We start from the raw sequence: 20,077 nt of genomic DNA, 5'->3' as shown, positions 1-20,077 counted from the left end.
GAGCGGGACCGCCTAGACCTGTTAGGATGCCGGGACTTTTAGAGAGCCAGCTAGTGGGCAAAAGGCGAGCTTGTGGGGGCTGCAGGGTCCTCCGAACCGCCTCAGGGCTCCGCCTCTTGTGGTAGGAAGCGTCTGTTAAATAGTCCCGGCCATTCAGCGCTTCCGCCTAACTTGTCGCAAAGTTTTTTTTCGAGAAGTCGGTCCTTTTACTCGGCGCTCTTGCAAGCTGCTAGAGCTAACTTCCGCTTGTTAGCTTGGGCTTGCTATACGTCGGGGCGTTTTGAGCCCCGCACTCTCCCACAGCCCAGGAGCTGGAGCGGGAGCGCGGCGCTGTGTGCCTCCGCGCGCCCGAGGGGCAGCCGAGCCCCGGAGGAAGGGGCGGATCGGGCGCGGTGTTTGGGACCGAGCGGGGCGCGCGGCGCTAGAAGCCACCCACTCGGCGCGTACCGGGGCTGGTGGAGACTGCATGGGCATCCCTCAGACCGCACCCCTCGAGCTGTAGGTTCGCAGGCCCACGGCAGCCCGACTCGACGGCGTCCCCGTTTTGGGTCCAGTCTGTGGTCTTTGGAGGTCTTTTTTTTTTGCAGATAAATGCTCAACTTTCTGGCGCGCGCTCCTTTCTCCAGAATTGGCCAAGGGCGCTCTTCCGTGCAGACCCCAACCACACCCAGTGGCAGATGGATTTCTTTGTAACTGGCTTTCTCACTTGTAGGGTACATTTTGAGGCTGTTCTTAACATGATGGCCTCATTGTCAAGTAGACAGTCTCTTCCTAGATGGTAGTGATAATTGAAATATATAGGGTGAATGAATGTATGGTAAAATGTATGTCTTAAGTAAACCGAAGAAACAGCTATGGTAGCTTTAAGGTTCAGAATGCAAAAGTTAAGGTTCAGTTTTGTTTTGGTTTTAAATTTGGGAGCATTTAGTGCTTGAGAGCTATTTTAGCGAAAACAAGCATTGGTTATGTTTGGATATCAAAACTTCAAAAAACCCTCGAAAAATAAGTCAGTGTTTAAAGAGTTCATAATAATGTTGAACTTTGTGTGGTTGTCACAATGATGAAACAAGACCAAACTATATCTGGGTAGGAATTTCATTGACTTTGAGCATCTGTGTGTTAGGCCTCGTTCAGTGACGTTGATTTTTTTTTTTTTTTAATGCAAGAAGGGGTCTGATTTGAGTGTACTCTATAAAGTTATTGTCCTCAAGTCGAACAGATAGAAACCATTTCAACTGATTCAGTGAGATACCCTAACATTTTCAGAGTTTAACTGCAAATCAATAGAAATGGGTTCACTTTCTTTAAGCAAAACTGTAATTTTCTGTAATTCGTAAAAACATTGCAGTATATTAACATTTTCAGGGTGTTAGCATTTCATGAGTATGGTAAGCATAGTAGACCATGTTGATTTTTGTTAAAATTTTCATAAATGAGTCCCAGGTCTAGAAAATGAACAAAATGGTGAAGAGGGGTAAAATGTACGTATCTAACAACCTGTCTTGCACATCCAAATTTTTCTTTATTTTTGCTGCGAAAGTAAGTATAAATATCAAAAACGTTTTATGCCTGTTATTTTTGGAAGGATAAAAGGACAGCAACCACAAGGAATGCCTACTATGTGCAGTGATAGTGTACAAACTTTTAAATACTTGAGATTTTAATCATCGCACTTAACATCCTCTCCTCTCTAGTAATGGTATAGTGTACTGTGTTCCCAAAGGTTTTATATGTTGGAACATTCCGGAAGGGATACGTTTTAGCATAAGTCTGCACTTTTACTTTAAACGTGCCCTTTTAATGTACTTTTATTGTCTATTTTTCTGTGTGTAATTGTTCTTATTGAAGCATTGTGTGGCGTATTTCACCTAATACAACTTCTTTTTTTTTAAAAATAACTTGAATCTTGCCTAGTTTCCTTCAGTTACTCTGCTAAAATTTTTTTTTTGACAAAGCACTGTAAGCAGAAGAAAAGAGAGTTGAAATTTTTCTTATATTTTATCCCAGCTGTATAGGCTGTGAGTATTTCAATTCTCTTTGGGGTATTGACTTCACATGGTGAGCAGTTTTCATGGGGTGTTAGATGTCTGAAGTGAGCAGCATTGTCGTGGTAGGGTATCTGGAGTGGAATCAGATCCAGATTCTAGTTCTAGCTTTGTGACTTTGGACAAGACTCGCTTTCCCTATCTTGTAATAAAAGAAGATACTGAATTAGATTGATTCTAAGTTCTCTTCTAAGCTTTGAGTTTTGTGACCTTTGTAAATTTATGACATGTTATCACTGGATATCAATGATAGGCTATTTGTCTAAGTGTAGAGAGGTGTTTTTTTTTCCTTCTAAATTTATACACATAAATTGACTGTGAAGCATAATTGAGTCAAAAGTTTAAAGTCATTTTACTGACAGTTTTTGCAGTCAAAGTTTTAAAATCTTGGTCTTCATTTCCAGATATCATCTCTTCTTTTGATCACTGTTCCTGATTCTGGCTTTGTCCAAGCATTAAATTGTGTGCCTTTTGTTCCTTGAAGAAAGAGGTATGGTAAAGATTGAAGTACTATAGTATATAGTATATTAAGTAGTGAGTTAATGTGTTTTAATACTGGACGAAGTAAAATAGCTGTGTATACATGAGTTTTCCAAAGTTATAGTTTTATTTTTGGCCTAAGAAAATAAAATACACATCGGTTTTCATTTTAAATAAGCAAAAAAAGTAGTTTTTGTTTCATTGTTTGTGTTTTAATATTTCATTAGAGATCTAAAGATGATTTTAACTGTATCATCCTTCTAAATATAAAGATGGCACTAAGGGCTTCTGGGTAATAAATGATGGAGATAAATATGGTAGGAAGATGCTTTGAAGCTATATAAATACCAGAAGAGTATTTCTGTTTTGCTGTAGTAAGCACAAAGTAATGCACTTAAAGAAAAATTACCTAATGTATATTTGTATTGTGATTAATGGTACCTACTTCTGAGTCAGAAAAGGGACTTAGGAATCACCATAGAGTTATGACTGATTTCCTGGAAATAGTCATCTGAATATCTTGGTGTGAACAAAAAGAAGGAAAAATACCTGCCAACAAATCCGTGGTATTATAAGGAAAGTTTTGCTTTCAGTGGAAAATGTTGTACCCTGGTCAAAAACATGGCTTATCTACCCTTGAAACACAAGTACCTCTTGCTAGTTGTGTTGGATAGGTTTTGGGATATCACAGTATTGTGTATTTCCTCTCCCCAAATATACGCCCAGGAATATAACCCTAAATTAGGAAAAAGATATGTACGTAACTACTATAATAACTGACATGAACTATACCAACTTAAATTATGTTAGTAATCACAACCTTGTTCTTCTGTGACTTTACTGACAGATGGATTTCTTGTCAGGCCATTTTTCACAAAGGCACACATTTTAAAATTTTATTCAAAGTTAATGTCTAACAACTACGATAAGTAGAGAGCAACAAAATTGAGTTTGAAATACCAGATTATCATTTATTTTCATTTACCTGTATCATTTCTTCCTGTATAACATTGATCTCTTATCATAGGAGATTCACATGGGTACTGTGTTGCTCATGAATAGAGAAAGTAAATGCTGAGTGCTAGAGTTTTCTTTATTCTGTTTGAGCCAAACTACTCAAAAAAAAGTAATATGGTGAAGAATGAAAGCTTCAAGTGTAATGAAGTAAACAGAAGGCTGTTACATGGTGACTGACCAAAATGATTTGGGTTATTCTAGCTTAAAAATTGTGAGTCAAATCTGACTAAAATTTTAAAATCCTGATTGGTATGACTGTATGGAATAATATCAGAATATTGGAATGCAGGTGTATGACTTGAAGCTTAGGAAAGTTAAGTGGGTTTCACATAGGTCTCATTTGAAGAAGTGGTAATAGCTAAAAACAAACATTGGCTTTATAGAAAGTCAAATAATTCTAAAATATGGTGAAATTAGCACCGATGCCTAATTAAAACTGGGTTGTTGGAGGCTGTGGCTGGTAGCAGGCATATATATGTATGTGTATTGTTTTTGTCTACTCAGTATCTGTTTGGGGAATCATCCCTCCCTTCTTATGAGTGATTGGTGGCTTATCTTATTAGTCTTACAACCCAAGCCTAGTCATCCCTGCTGCAACAATGATTGCCTGTTACTCAAGCAGAGCCAATCAGAATCCTTCTTTGAAATTTATGTTTGAATGTTAGGAGAAAGATGCTCCCTTTTCTCTAACATTGTTAATATGGGAAGATGCTAGTGACCTTCTTTTCCCACGTGTATGGGACCCCCATCTGCAGGAGGTGAAAGTGAAGCCATATAGAGATGGGAGATAGATGGAGATAGAGTGCTGCTTTCAGTCCCAGGAACCATGGTATGAGGTAAATACGGTTTTCCTTTGATTCTGTCTGCTACTCTTGTGTCCTTCCAGTCCTTTGGGTCAAAATTCCATGTATAAATTAGTTTGAATTGGATTGCAACAGAAAACATTCTGATGAATATGTGGCCCTTATGAATTTAAGATCTGTAGCTTCAGGCTGGTCATTCACATTCATCCACAATTTGCCCTTTTCCTCTACCTTGTAAATGATACCCCTTATTCATTCATTTATGCATTCATTCGTTATACATGTATTTCTTCTTTCCTTCATTCAACCTATACATATTTATTGAGTACATAATAGTATACATAAGTATTGTGCAACTGCCTGTATAGTCATGGATTAGACATACTAGGCTGAATGGATGGTAGACTTTCTCTAATACAGCACATTTTTATATACTTAGGTTATACAGATCAACAAGCGTGTGCTGAGGATAATCAGTGCTGTACTTAACATTTTAGTAATATGTAAGAATAGGAGGAGTTCTTTGTCTTCAGAGTGCTTAAAGTTTAGTTAAGGAATCCAGATTCATGTACATGAAACACAACACAAACAGCTAAAATAGACAAATGAATGCACAATTGTATAGTATGGATTTTAAGTCTGAATTCTGATAGGAAGGAAATTAGTGAGGGTTGGCCCAGTCTAGGAACTAGGTTTCTTGAAGGAGGTATAACTTCAGATAGATTTTGATTTATGAATTGGGTTTTGATAGGCATAAAGAATAATTTAAGAAAGGATGGAGCTCAAAATGATCAAGGACTAATCCAAGATGGGGAGGAGATTGGTTTGATTGTAACAATTTATATTTTGGGGGAGTGAGAGAGAATGGGAAGTAAGGTTGGCTGTTTTAGGTAAATCTGTGTAAGAGGCATTTGGAAAGCCAGGCAGAAATTTCACTTCTTTCTACTGAGGTAGAGATTTCTTTGAGTGAAATGTTTATATTTCTTTCAGTGTGATGCCATTTTTGTGATGTGAAGATATAAAATAAGTATAATCAAGTAGTGTAAATTTATTTGTGGAAAAGATCTTGCTGCTAATATCCACCCATCTGCCTTGAAATTAAAAAAAAAGTAATTAACCTGCAGTGCTGTTCTGTGTTTTATATGTAATTAGTTTATTCTTACCTCCCCCTTTCTGAGAGATCCCTTAGTACAGTAGCAAAACCATAACCCCTGCCTAGAGATAAAGCCAATTTAAAACTAGTGTAGCAATAGTTTTAAAAAAAACATTTTAAAAGAGATAAGGAGTGAAGTTAATGTTTGATTACTCGTAGAATATTTGTTTTGAACTCCAGATATTAGGAATGATGGAAAAGTTAATGTATCATTCTCTCATTAAATGCTATTGTTTCATAAGTCTTCGCTTATCTTCTTTCTTCATAGCCAGTTATCTGGTCCTCAACTCAGAGTTAACAGTTGGAGTATTCCGATATACCAGGGTTGGCAAATTTTTGCTGTTAAGTGGACAGGTAGTATATATTTTAGGCTTTGTGGGCCATATAGTTTCTGTTGCAGCTATCAGGTGCTGTTATAACACCAAAGCAGCCATAGATAATATGTAAATGAATGTACGTGGCTGTGTTCCAATGAAACAATTTATAAAAACAGGCAGCAGGCCAGAATTGGCCCACAGACTGTTGACTGTAGTTTGCCAACCCCTGTCGTCCACTTAATGAGGCATTTCTCTCTATATCCTTTCACAATGACATCTTCCCACCTGCCGACGTCTTTTTCTTCCTCTCTGGTAACTGTAGATGAATTGTCTTTGTTATTTTCTCAGTTCAACTCTTCCATTTGTTCGCTAGATTGCATCTCCTCTCATCTGCTGAAGGACTTTGCTACTGCATTTCTTTCTCTCCATCATTAAGTTTAACATTTTTACTGGATCATTCTTATAAGCATGCAGTCATACTGTAATTTCTCTTACCTTTAAAAACAAAACAAAAAAACTATTCCACTTCAACTCCTCTATCTCTTGGTTGTTTTTAGTAAAACTCATTGAAAGAATTGTCTGTACTGTATCTCTGCTTTTCTTCCCATTTTCTCTTTAAATTCATGCTAGTGAGCCTTTCTCTATAAATCCACTGAAACTGTTCTAATCAGTGTGACAAGCGCTCTTGACGTTAAGTCCAGTGGCCAATTCTCAGTCCTCATCTTACTTGACAGAGTTGATCTTTCTGGTTCTGGAACCACTTTCTTCGCTTTGCTTTGAGGACACCACTCTCCTGATCTCCCTTCAGCCTCACTGCTTATTCCTTTCAGTCACACCAGCTCTTTCCTTCTCATCTTTTTTCTCTAAATGTTGTAGTATCAAATAGCTCAGGCCTTGGACTTCTCTCTTTGTTTACTTACCCCTTGGTGATTTTATTCAGTTCTGTATACAAAAATACATTCACACACATATACACACACACTAATAACTCCCCCAATTGTATCTTACACCTAGACCTCTGTATTCTATATTCAGTTACATATTCCACATTTCCACTTGGATGTCAACTAGATATCTCAAATTCTGGATGGCCATAACTGAACTCTTGGTATACTTTCTAAACCTACTACTCCTACACCATCTTTTCTGTCTTAGCAAATAGCAATTCATTTCTTCCACTTGGTGAGGTCAGACTTAGAGTTACCCTTGATATGTTTCTTTCACTCATAGACCAAATTTAGTCTGTCAGCAAATCCTATAGGCTCTATCTTCAAAATAAATCCAGAGTCTTGCCGTGCGCCACTGTCTCTGCCAGGACCCCGTCACCTCTTACCTGGGTTATTGCTGTGTAATAGTCTCCAACTTGGGCTCCTTGCTTCCACTTTTACCTCCCTCTCATACTGTGTTCTTAACATAGCAGCCAGAGTGATCTCTTTAAAAAACAGTTCAGCTCATGTGACTTCCCTCTCTACCCAGAATGCTCCAGTAGCTCTCCTCATTCCTTCTCTGACCTCATCTCCGGCTGCTCTCCCCCTGTTGCTTTCTGTTCCCATCATATTGCTTTCTACTCCCATCATTCCCATCATATCCTTCCCTGCTTTATTTTTCTCCATAGCACTTTTCAAGTTTGAATATATTATGTAACTTTCTTACCTTATTATCTAAATAAACCAGTAGAGTGTCAGCTCCATGAGGGGAAGGATTTTGTCTTGTTCACTGCTGTATTCCCAGTGCTTAGAACAAAGACTGGCACACATTTGGTGCTAGCTTCAAGCCCAGCTCTGTGCCAATGGTGGTGGTATAGCAAAGAGTGTGACAGGTATAGTCCGTATGCTTATGTAGCTTTTATTCCAGTGGTAGAGACAGATAGAATATCAACAGATAGAATATCAATTGACAAATAAATAAAATATTGCCAGAGGAAGAAAACTGTTACAAAAAAAGAAATACAAGAGGCTAAAATAGAGAAGTTTTTTTTTGATTCATCTATTTATTTATATTATTTTTAAACTTTATTGAAAAATAGTCATTTTACAATGTGTCAAATTCCAGTGTAGAGCACAATTTTTCAGTTATACATGAACATACATATATTCATTATCACTTTTTTTTTTTCGCTGTGAGCCACCACAAGATCTTGTATATATTTCCCTTTGCTATACCGTATAATCTTGTTTATGTATTCTACATATGCCTGTCGGTATCTACAAATTTTGAACTCCCATTCTGTCCCTTCCCACCCACCCCCACCTTGGCAACCGCAAGTTTGTATTCTGTCTATGAGTCTGTTTCTGTTTTGTATTTATGTTCTCTCTCTCTTTTTTTTTTTTTTAGATTCCACATATGAGCGATCTCATATGGTATTTTTCTTTCTCTTTCTGGCTTACTTCACTTAGAATGACATTCTCCAGGGACATCCATGTTGCTGCAAATGGCGTTATGTTGTCGATTTTTATGGCTGAATAGTATATACCACATCTTCTTTATCCAGTCATCTGTTGATGGACATTTAGGCTATTTCCATGTCTTGGCTATTATAAATAGTGCTGCTATGAACATTGGGGTGCAGGTGTCATCCTGAAGTAGGGTTCCTTCTGGATATAAGCCCAGGAGCGGGATTCTTGGGTCATATGGTAAGTCTATTCCTAGTCTTTTGAGGGATCTCCATACTGTTCCACAGCGGCTGCACCAAACTGCATTCCCACCAGCAATGTAGGAGGGTTCCCTTTAGAGAACAGTTTTTTTGTTTGAGGAAGGGATGGTTTATAGAGGAAAACCTTTCTGAGATGCTGACATTTGAACTCTGACCTAAAAGATAAGAAGAATCTAGTCACTTGAAGAATGGGAGAAGGAACATCCCAAGCCAGGAGTAGCAGGTGCCAAGGCCTGAGATGGAAAGAAAGGAAAGGAATTTTTGAGGAACTGAGAGACTATCTGTATGGTAGCTTGCTGGAGTATATTTACAGATGGGGAAAGTGGCATAAGATGAAGCTGAAGAGAGAGATCCAGGACCAGATATCACTGTTCCTTGCAGGCTTTGCAGGCCAAGAGATTACATTTTACTTCTTAAGTGCTTTGGGAAGCCTCTAAGGAGTGTTAAGCAGAAAACACTGTGATCTATTTTATATTAAGAAGATCCTGTAGAGAGAGGATTCAGAGAAAGGTGGTGGGCAAGAGGGAAGCATGAATGCCTAGTTAGGAAGACTTGTTTTAATCCAAGTTAGAGGTGACAGTGGACTAAGATGCTGACAGTGGGGATAGAGAGAAGAACTCAAGATGTTTTTTGGAGATGGAATTGACAGGACTTGCTTATGGATTAATGTGGGGAGTAAGAAAAGAATCAAGAATGATTGCTTGATTTCTGGGTTGAATAACTGGGTGGACTGTGGTGTCATATACAGGGTTTCCCCTGCCATGTGAAAGTGGCATTTCTATGAAACGTTGTAAGCCAAAATAGTGTAAAACGTAGAAGCAGTTGCCTTGGACACATCTTGCTAACAGATGCACAGAATAAATCAAGATAAAGCATAGATGCTCACAGACACAGTTTAAAGCTGTGGTAGCTTGATACTGAGGGGCTGAGTGTAGTTCTGGGGAGGGAGCTTGACTGTACCACTCACTACTTGAAGTGCGCTCTGCCTCTGTAATGGTTCGCTGTGAAACAAATGCTGAGTGCTATTTTCCCCTATTGCTTTTTTCCACAAAAGTGAAAATCCTCTTTAGATTTCTCTTGGTTAGCGAAAACAGATTCTAATGTAGGTCTTTTCATGAAAGTGAAGTGGTGTAAAGGGAACTTTTGAAAAGTTGGAGATACCTTTACTAAGATGGTGAAACCTGGGGAGTGGAATTTGTTTTCTGTCCATAGAGACAGGTGCTTTATCCAGCCAGAGAAAAATTGAAAGTCTTTATTATTTTGGCAAGCTGAAAGGAAACGGATTTTATGTTGATACATGTTCTCCCAATCGAGTAATAACAAATCTTTTGATTCTCCCTTCTGCCCGTGTGTTCTAAAATCTTACGCAAAACCTGCCTACTCTCCCTAGATTACTGCCAGAGCAAAATGACAAGCAGAAGAAGAGAGGAACAAGAGATGAAAATAATTTTTCTCCTTCCTGTGTTAAATTCAGTGGTCTTTATTTCACTTTGGACAGATTAGTTCTGATTTTTCTCTCAATTCCTGTATATTAAAAATGTGATTTTTGACTGTGTGTGTGTGTGCTTTAAATCTAATTCCATTGCACCAAAAAAGTTTGTGATCTGTAGCATTGATATAAACTGATTTAATCTGAAATCATAGGAAGTCACATATTTGAGTTGAAAATAAAAGAATCATTGAATTAAGAAGCTATTAGGTCCCTTTGTACACAATCTTCTTGGTTTTTATGAGGGATAAATGAGAAATATAAAATAGAACTTGTCTTTAAGAAGCTTGTAAGTTACGTTGGGAGGTAAAACTTAAAAATGAAATGGTGTAACTACAGAACAGTTGATAATAAAGGGATGAGCAATGGCTATCCTTTAAATGGATATTCAGAGAAGGGAGAGATTAGTGTCTGTTGGAGAAGGTTTCATGGCCCTACAGGAGGTAGAATTAGGAAGGAAGTTTGACCAGAATTGAATTGAGAGAGAGAAGGGGATGACAAGCCTGGTGAAAGGACACAGTATGAACAAAGGTAAATAAAGGTATATGTGGGGGAGCAGAAAGCATCTTACATATTGTGTGTATGTGTGTGTACAGTGAGCAGTCAGTTTCAGAAAGTAATAAGAAATAAGATTCACCTGAACCAGGAACTACTTCTGTATTTTAACTTTTGGTTTTAAGCTCCTTCATAATTGTACACCAGTGTCACTAGCCCACCTGAATGGTATGTGGCTCACATGTATATTAGCATTTTGAGCATTTCTGTGTCTGTACTTGATCACATTTGCAACTTCACTTTTCCTTTTTTTTTACATTATAAAATTTTTTTCATATTGAAGTATAGTTTATAATACTGTGCTTCAGGTGTACAGCAAAGTGATTTGGTTATATATATGTATATGTGTGTACATATGTGTGTATATGTATACATATTTTTTTTTAGGTTTTTTCATTATAGGTTATTATAAGGTACTGAGAATAGTACCTTGTAGGTCCTTGTTTATCTATTTTTGTATATGGTAGTGTGTATCTTCACTATTTACATTTTTAGAGCATTTATCATAATCCCAGTTTTACACTTGTCTTATTATAACAACTTTTTATTTCACTTTTCTGTGTTTAAGTTGCTCATTAGACCATGATTTGAAGAGAGCTGGCTTTCAATATAAATTTAGACGAAGTTTATTCTTTTACTTGTCTAAAATATAGGCATTAGCTGGGGTAAACTTTTTAAAACTTGAAACAGCTACAAAAAAAAAGTAAGCCCAAATGGTTCCAAGTCATGAAAAGATGGTAGTTATTGTTTTGAGATCTCTAAAATAGGTTCTGCTTTGAAAATAAGAGTTTTGGTTTTTTGAGTGTTCCAGATCCTTTTAGGCAGAACCTTATATTTTTCAGTAAGCATTTTCTATACATGCTGCTTTGTTCTGTCTCCAGTTGTATATTCATGTGACATTTTGCATTCAGTTAGCTCTGCAGAGAAGAGTTTGATGACTCAAGGAATGCGCTAGTTATGAAAAATAATGACTAATTAGTTTTCCTATCTGTGTAACGTGGCAAGTTAAATTACTGAGCTACATGCTGAGTTACAAGTAGGGCTAAACTGAAATCGGAGCTTTTTAGTTCTTTGTCTAATGTATAAGCAGCTAGAGTGTTGTGAGTAGCACGTAGATTCTTCCTTTTTATACCTTTTCACTAAAGACTGGAATGTCTTTGCTTTTTAATCTGCTGTAGAAAGCAAACAACTCTGTAGGGATGGTCTTCCTTATCCTTGGCATTTTACTTTGGGAATCATTTTTTAAAAAATTTCTGTGTACCTACTCTGTGGTTCCTAATGCATGCTAACACTGCCAGTTCCCTGATTCCTCACTTTTTATTTAGATTGCCACTTAGTCCTCTTAATTTTCTCACTTCTCTTTTTACTGTTTCTCCAATATATCAAAAATACTACTTTTATAACTCTCTGCTCGTGAACTAACAACTGTGGCTCATTGTTACCTTCCATTTCAAGTCCAAATTTGTCCTTTATAGTTTTTTCACTTAACCTTCCGATTATACATTCTCTGTATGATCTAGATCCTACAGTTCTTCCAACATTTAAAAAATTGTTTTTATGGTCTGGATAACCTTTGCTCCTTGTTTACATGTTTAAGTTCCACTACTCGTTTAAAGGATCATCACAAAACCTATTTTTCTGTAAAGTAAACAAAATCAGTATGGCTCTATTAACTTAATATCTTAGGTAAGAACCTTTGGTTGTTAAGTAATAAAATTAGCTTAGGCTAGTTTAAGCTAGTGTAAGCTGAAAGCAGGAATTATATTAAGGATACTGAATTTCCTAGAATTCAAGGGCAGGAACATACAGGCAGGACTCCGTAAAGACTTGTGGTAGTGATATTGCCCACTTGGTTTCAATTAGGGTACTTAGGAGAGTTGATTCTCTCCCTGTTGTTGTTTTAGTTTGGGTTTTTTTGTTGTGGTTTGGTGTGGTTTGGTTTGGTTATGTCATGTCATGCTGTCATTCATTAAAAAAATTAACCTGTTATCAGTAGTTTAGAGGGTATCTTTTCTTTCTTTTTAAAATTTTTATTTTATCTATTTTTAAAATTGATGTATAGTCAGTTACAGTGTGTCAATTTCTGTTGTACAGCATAATGTTTCAGTCATACATATACATACATGTATTTGTTTCCATATTTTTTCATCAAAGGTTACTACAAGATATTGAATATAGTTCCCTGTGCAGAAGAAATTTATCTGTTTTTATATATAGTTAATATTTACAAATCTTGAACTCCCAACTTACCCCTTCCCACTCCCTTTCCCCCCGGTAACCGTAAGATTGTTTACTATGTCTGTGTTTGTACAAACATGTACTCATGGGATTGTTCCTTCTGACATAAAAATGAGGATCTTCCCTGCTAATTTAAAAATGTGTTACGTGCCTTAATCTGCAACTTCTTTTTTTGAAAACTAAAAAAAAATCACAATATCTTTCTAAGTCAATTCAATACGTATACCTCTTTCTTTATGTTTTCATGTGGGTATTCTTTTATTTAATTTATCATTTTCCTATTCATAGACATTTAAGTGATACTGATTATATATCTATATGTTGTGCTTTTATTTCTGTAAGATAGATTGTTAAAAGTAAGGTTTATGGGAGTATACTAAGAAAATGTGAAGGAAATTGATTATTTTCAAGGAAAGCATAAATTGCCAAAAGTTACTCAAGCAGTAGAAAACTTAAAGATCCCAGAAACCATAGAAGAACTTGCAAAGATTGTACTGTGTAAAAATCTAAAGAGGTACCAGGCCCATATAGTGTGTTTTTACAGTCTATGTAATTTTCAAGAGCAGCCAAGTCTCATGTTTAGTGAATTATTCCAGAGCAGATGAAATGATGGAAGACACCTGATTCATTTATAAATTCTTCATAATACCAGTACCAAAACTGTTAATGATAGCATCAAAAAAGAAAATTCTAAATAAAATTTGTCAGATGAAAGCCAGTACTTTATTAAAGAATAATATGCTTACCTAATGCAAGTGTAGTTCAATATAATACTTAACTATTTATTTCTTTGTATAGTATATAGGAAAAAAATCAAATTTAGATTGATGTTACAATTTTTACTTTCTTTTATCAATGTACCAAGATTGGGAATCATATTATTAGTTGAATACCACTTGTTTTGTATATAAAATACATGTAACTTTTTATTTGCTTAACAACAATGCACTTAACTGCTATTCCGGTGATGCCAGCTCCCTTTACTTACTTCTTCAGTAACCTCATGACTCTCAAATAAATTGTTAAATAAACAAAAATTTTCTCTTTATAGCGTGAATTTATAAAGTATAGTGACACCTAAAGTGTAGTTCTTCATTCTCTGAGTACTGTGTTTGCCATTAGCTTTGTAGCTGTTAGTCTTTTCTGTGGTGGTGTGATTGGGTACCTGTGTGTTGGTAAGAGGAGTGCAGCGTTGCATGATACCTGTTTTGTTTAATTGCACCTTTAGTGTCTACATTCATCAATTTTGTACTGGCTCAAGTTTACTATTTTGAGTTTGTTCAGGAAAAACTCAGTTGGTTTACCACAAAGTTACTTACTTTGTTTGAGAATTTCAAGTTTCACGGCTTTAGGCCACTTTTTGATAAAGTTTCTTAACGATGTGGTCTAGGGACAAAGAGGTTGTCCTTCTTGTTACGTCCAAATGTAAGCTATTTGCTTGTGCTAATGATAAGAAAGTATGCCAGTGTGGAAGCCCTGGTAATCCAAGGACAACATTTTAAGAAACACTGACCTAAGGATAACCAGTAATATAAGCATTTTTATGTGTGTATTCTTGACTTTTTACTGAAAACTTGTATGGGTCCATGTGTCAGTTTGTCCATCTATTCTCTATCCATTTATCAACAGTTAAACAAATTAAATCCTAGTATGTCTACTGTTTGTTTTGTTTTTTTCACCACTTACTGTGTCTTAGATATCTTCCTATTAATAAATGTGGCTTTACAATATTGTTTTAAAAATTGAATAATATTCTATTGGATAGAAATACCATAATTTATTTATTGGTGGACCTCTAGTTATTTTTAATTTTGTAATTTTGTAAACAATGCTCCTGTGAACATCTCTGATTGTTACCTTTAGGATAGATTTCTAGAAGCGAATCAGAAGTTATGTACTTTTCCCCCAGGCTTATATGTAGATGTAGGTATGATTGTATTTATGTTTATGTTTATATCATTTTATGTAAATGATTACAATACTTATAATAAATAATTTATGCAACAGTATAATAACTGCAAACTGTTCTTTGTGAAGGTTATGTCAACCTGTGTTTCTATAATTAGTATATCATAATGCTTTTATTACTAGAAAATGAAATTTTAAAAAGAAGGCATATAAAACCCAAGTCCAAATTTTTATTGTTAGATTCAGCAGATGTAAACTTAACACTGTAAAGTTGCTGTTATAGTTTCTAAATGCCTACTGTCAGTTTCTGAACATATCTTGTCGTGGATGGTGGCAAATAGTTAATGGACTATCAGCAGGCCACATTTTTAGTAGCACCATTTTAGCCTAGGAGCCAACCTAGAAGGGGGATATGGGGGGAGGGGATGGTTCGTGTCTCTTACGTATGTGGTCATTTAATCCTCTAGCTTTCTGTATTGTACCCATCCTCTCAGCTGTGTCTGGTATCCTCTATTTCTGGGATTCTGTTTTACTTGCTGCAGAGAATAAGGGTCCAGACTTCTGCTGTGGTGGGGGAACAGCAGTCACTTAGCACGGTGGGGTGGGGAAAGGAATCTTAGCATCTAACCAAAACTCAAGCAGCTTTCTCCAAATTTCTCTTTATTTTAGCCTCTTCCTCCCTTCCTCCCATTTCAGAATTACTTGGTGCTGCCAGTTCCTAAGTCTTTTGAAGATTCAGAGTGTAAAATGGGTTAGTTCCTGGTTTTCCCCACTGTCTGCCTGGGATTGTTTTCTTGGGTCTACAAGGTCATTTTACTACTTACTTATCTGCTTTCCAGCATCTAGAATTTTGTTGCCATTGTTGCCTCTTCTGTTTTCCATTGTTAATTTTTCTTTAAGGGCTGCTTACAGTTTGTCACTTTGCAGATGTTTCTCTTCTCAAGTCTTTCCTGCTTTCTTAATAACTGTGTTTACAAAATATTTACATCTCTTTTGTAGATCTTATTGTTGACAGCTGTTTCTTTTATATCACATTTCTCTTTTTAGTTCATTTTTCTTATAGAAATTTGGTTTCTACTGAAGTATTTACTTAAAACTTTTTTCTAGTGTACGTATGTAATATATTCTCTGAATCGTTGCATACTAAAATTGTGTTTTTCCCCTCATATATGAGAGTTTTCCTGGGTGTAGAATTAATTCCTGGGTTATTCTCCCTCAGAACTCTATGTTATTTCATTGTCTTGTAGCATTTAGAATTGTGAGTGAAATGTCTACTTAATGTTGATGTCTGATTAAAGTTAGTTTTGTGTGTATCTTTTTAGGTAGCTCCCTCTCCACCCTTTCTGGGTAGCATTTCATTTTTATCTTTTAAACTCAAACGTTTTACTGGGATAAGTTATGGATGTTGAGTTTTATACTCTCCCACTAGTAATCTTGCCTGGCATTTGGAGAGTCTTTGATTTTGAAAATTCAAGCCTTTAATAAAAAACAACTCAATGTAATTTTTTCTCTTGTTTTCAAAGTCATTATTTCTCCCTCCATTTACTTTGTTCTCTCTTTCACATCAGTATGTTCTTTTTTCTCAGTATATTAGCTGAGGTCTTACTGAGATTTCCAATAATTATTGATTTTTTTTTTCAAGTTTTCTTTTTTTTCCCCCTGCAGTAACTTTCATTGTAGCTACTGTTTTTCACTGCTGGATGGGAGAATGGGCAAAAGGTTTCTCTGAGTGTTCAGATCATTTTTCCTTTTTTGAGCTGCTGCATCCACTGATGTTTTTGCATGCTTATCCTTTTTGATGGCATTGGGAGTTGAGATGTATTCTTAGAGAATAAACCCAAATTTTCTCAGTTGTTTTGGTTAGATGGATTGGGGAACACTAATGTGATAGCTTAGAAATAATAGTTTACTTATGTGGAGAAAGGACAGAATTCTAAAACAGAAGATAGCCATGGATATAGAAAGATGTATCTCTGTTCAGAAATAACTTTTCCTCTTTACTTCTCTCCTGACAGCTGGTGCTAGCAACCCCCAACTCTGTCTGGTCTCTGGACCCAGCTCAAAGCTCTGGATTCATTCTCTTCCCATACCTCAGCCCAAGCCTTCTGTCACCCCAAAGGGCTTCTTCACACAATCTTCCTGTCAAGCCCTTACTTCTCTCCCAAGGTATGTTCAGAGGAGGGAGTGGGTGGAATTGCTACTTCCTTAATTAGGGCATGGTAGATAATACATTCATTGAATATTGGTTGAATGAATGTCCCTTCTTTAAAAGTGGTGCTTGGGACTGGGCCAGCATTTGTTTTCACACTTCTCTCTCTGGACTTTTTCTCTCTAAACACAGTATGGCATGTGCATTGAATTGTGTTTCTTGCCATTTTGTAGGATTTTCTAAATTACATATTTTGGTTTGTGTTTACTGGGCAGTTGGGAGAGGGAGAAAATCAAATGACTAAAGTTGCCTTCTTGATGCAGCAAACTTTTCTGGTTACTTTAAAGGGCCAATCATACCTTAAAAAAATAGTATTGTTATTTAAGGCTTGAGGAGATGGTGGTCAAGTCTTATTGAGGTAATAATACATAGATAGGAGGTAGTAATTTAAATAGGAGATTTAAAATCAGTAATCGTTATTGGTAAGAAGTAGAGACTGGTCTACAGTGAAAAGAGGATTAGCTAATAGGTTTGGAAGATTAAAGTTATAATAAAATTTCTTTCCTTTTTTTAATATTATCTGAGCTGTTTACAATATACAATACATTTTTCCCCATAGGTGGCAACCCTAGTATAATTTGCTACCATGAATCTGATTGCTGCCACATAAAGTAGGTTGAACATAGCTGAAGACAAAGAGATCCTCCAAACTTAAAATGTGAGGGCAGGTAACCCCCCAGATACTTAAAATACACAAACTCTCTTGATACTGTCGTATACACATCATACACTAAATATAAAAAATAATGACATTCAACATAAATTATTTAGCAGTTATCAAACTTAAGTAAAAGCTAAGTGGATTTCTTAATAAGGTGGTCTCTTTTTTCAGCATTGTTTTGCCAGTGAGGAAAGGGTGTGTGCACTTTAATGGGTAAACTTTGTGGCATCTGTTTTGGCTGCCATGCATCCGACTTAATTTTTTTCTGTTTTTTTTGTATACCAGAAGCTTGAGGTTGCTGGATGGTCAACTGAATAAACACTGTATTAATGTATATGTCCTGCCTCTTCCTTTAGATTGCAAGCTGCAATTAAAGGTAGGGACCATGGTTTTGAATCTCTCCACAGTACTCATCAAAATGCATCAATCATATTTATAGTAGTTTTTTTTGTTTGTTTGTTTGTTTTGGTATTAGGTTGATTGAGTTATTTAAATCATGCTGATCGTCAGACTTCAGCATATGTGTTTTCTTGCAAAAAAGTTTTAAATTGTATAGATATTTTGATATGAAATTGTTGATATTTAGAAATATTATCAAAATCTGTCATCTTTTAGCATTACACATATTTTTGGACACATGTATTATTATTATAAGAAGCAGCTTGCCTTTCGTGATGAAACCTATGATACAGTCTCCTCTTGATCATATGTAGTAATAGAAGAGCTTGGGTATGGGTAGTCCAGAATGACTGCAATATGGTATCCTGGCAAATGCAAAAGAACCATTACTCGATGTGCTTAAAAAGTTTCACATGTTTGAGCCCTAACCCCAGGTTCTGGTATGGCGAAAGCTCTAGGTGATTATGATGCTTTTCACTGTTGAGAATGTGATACTCTGTAGAGAATCTTCTCAGTTGGTGTGGAGTGTCCACCAGGAATCATTGAGCTTTTTTTTAGCCATTTATTGTTTTTCTTACTTTTGAAGAAATTTTTACATTTAGCTTTAAATGATATAGTAAAAAATTTAATTTTTTTTTACTGTATTAGGCATGGTATATTAAAAAAATTTCAGTAAACTGGAAGTCTTCTAATAAATTCATTGTCAGGTTAGCACATATATGTTTGAAAAATATAGAAGGTGTTTTTTAGACCTAACCAAAAGTTTTAAGTTTGAGAAATATTCAAAGGGCCCCTTAATAGTAATGTAAAATAATTTAACTTTTAGTTATATTCCCTTAGTAAAGGATTTTTTGAACAGTGAAGTTCCTAGTTACTTAGATTAATTGAAATTTAGAGACTTTTGAATAGACATTATGGATGAAGCTTAATGTAATCAACACTTTATTTTCTTCTAAGCTTAACCTAATTATATCTATTAGTCGTATACTGTTTAAGACCATGAAAGTAAGAAAATGTGATTCTTCTAATATGCTGTTTGATATTTTTACTACTGAACCTTCAGTACTCAGATTCCATTCTTAGCAATGAATTGTCACATTTCACTGTGCTGTTTTCTATTCCTCTGTGCCTTGAATCATAATGTCTCATATGTGGTAATCGCATACAGTAATGGTGGTAGCTACAACTTACATAGTGCTGTACAGGATGCCGTTACACATGTTTGTCATTTAATCCTCACAACAACCCTGTGAAAGAGGTAGGAGAAGTACTAATTTTTTTTTTCACTTTATAGATGAAGAAACTAAGACACAGAGATTGAAACTTGTCTAGAGTAACACAAACCAGTAAGTGTTTGAACTATTGGAGGCAGATAGTAAACTGGTCATTCTAATCTGCTAAGGGCTTTCCTTGCTAAAATCTGTCTAAGTTCTAGCAACAAAAAAAGCCAAATAGCCAAAATGGTAGGGAACCAAGAACGGTAGTAGATAGACTAGGAGCACCCCAGGAATATGTGCTACTCCTTTTAATTTCTTCCGTTCTTAACAGTTAGTATTGATAACGTGAGCGAGCAGACAGTGTCTTTTTGTTGTTGTTAGATGAATGAAACTTTTGTTTTAAGCAAATTATCCCTTATGCACTAAGGAAGTAGAAATCTGCAGAGAGGTCTGTTGACATTCTCACAAGGTAATAGATATAAGGTCAACTAAGCAATTGAGAAAGTTAATGGTACATGTATATAATTGGAACCGTGTCTGTAAGTGGAACTTAAGTTTATAGGGCTCTCTTGTTAAGATTTTTAAAATCCTGTTTAAAAACTATAGTATCAATTTAATATAAAAATCTTAGAGCTTAAAGGTGCTTATCCAAAAGGTGCTTATCCAGTTGTGGTTTTCTTTAGATGAGGAAACTGAGGTGCAGAGAAGTTGAAGCTTGCCCAGTGTCACACAGCAGAGCTAAAAGTAAAACTTGTATTTCCTGAGATCCAGATTAGTGTTATTTCTTCTTCAAACCATTACTTCTTGGTAAGCTATTCTTAAAATACTTAACAGTTCTTTTATATCTTTTATATGATCAACATTCTTCCTTTGTGTCAAATGAACTTAAAATATGAAATTTACTGATACTTCTGTGTTGAAAATGTTTGTTCT

The 20,077-nt window shown here is 35.8% G+C and overlaps 1 protein-coding gene across 13 annotated transcripts in view; it reads left to right on the top strand.

Annotated features, from left to right (window-relative positions):
* The window catches only part of ZNF518A (zinc finger protein 518A), an 80,867-nt gene that overhangs the window by 28,275 nt on the left and 32,515 nt on the right, over positions 1–20,077 (top strand). For 3 of the 13 annotated variants that reach the window (XR_004323859.1, XM_032491199.1, XM_032491194.1), the window contains 5 exons: positions 2,450–2,535; positions 16,674–16,824; positions 17,814–17,904; positions 19,222–19,273; positions 19,828–19,951. The gene's annotated coding sequence lies outside the window, so the exon portion shown is untranslated. Of the gene's footprint in view, positions 1–69; positions 571–2,449; positions 2,536–4,297; positions 4,379–15,525; positions 16,825–17,813; positions 19,274–19,827; positions 19,952–20,077 lie in introns of those variants that run through there. The other 10 variants (XM_032491205.1, XM_032491202.1, XM_032491203.1 and 7 more) reach the window with 9 other exon arrangements.

The sequence above is a fragment of the Camelus ferus genome, chromosome 11, assembly GCF_009834535.1.
Source record: "Camelus ferus isolate YT-003-E chromosome 11, BCGSAC_Cfer_1.0, whole genome shotgun sequence".
Taxonomy (NCBI): domain Eukaryota; kingdom Metazoa; phylum Chordata; class Mammalia; order Artiodactyla; family Camelidae; genus Camelus; species Camelus ferus.
The sequence above is the reverse complement of the archived record's forward strand: the minus strand, read 5'-3'. Positions and strand labels throughout refer to the sequence as shown.